The sequence below is a fragment of the Carlito syrichta genome, unplaced genomic scaffold (genome assembly GCF_000164805.1).
Source record: "Carlito syrichta isolate Samal-C Ts95f unplaced genomic scaffold, Tarsius_syrichta-2.0.1 Scaffold315473, whole genome shotgun sequence".
In the NCBI taxonomy this organism is placed as follows: Eukaryota; Metazoa; Chordata; class Mammalia; order Primates; family Tarsiidae; genus Carlito; species Carlito syrichta.
In genome coordinates, this window is record NW_007259569.1 from 842453 (window position 1) to 842738 (window position 286).

Consider the following 286-nt stretch of genomic DNA (forward strand, 5'->3'; position numbering starts at 1 on the left):
GATTTTTCTTTCTCTCCCCCTTTCCCTCCCCTTCTTTAATTCTGTTTTTGAGGGAAGGTGGGGTTGCTTTTGTTTCACTTCTGTAATATCCTGTTCTTCCTTATGAGGGTCTTTTGGCTTTGTTCACTTTTGTGGTTGGAGTGTGGGCTGCGCACTGTACTTTTTGCAGTTTTGAGGTTTATTTGAGGGGGAAACTGTGGTTCAGAATGTATATGCTGATTCTAGCATCCACTAACAGGTGTATGAGCACACTGGAACCTATTTCCCTCTGCCTTACAATCTGTCC

General features: G+C 43.4%; 1 protein-coding gene across 1 annotated transcript in view; it reads right to left on the minus strand.

The window, feature by feature from the left end:
* TBC1D8B (TBC1 domain family member 8B) overlaps window positions 1-286 on the minus strand; it is a 79668-nt gene that overhangs the window by 60011 nt on the left and 19371 nt on the right. The window lies entirely within an intron of this gene.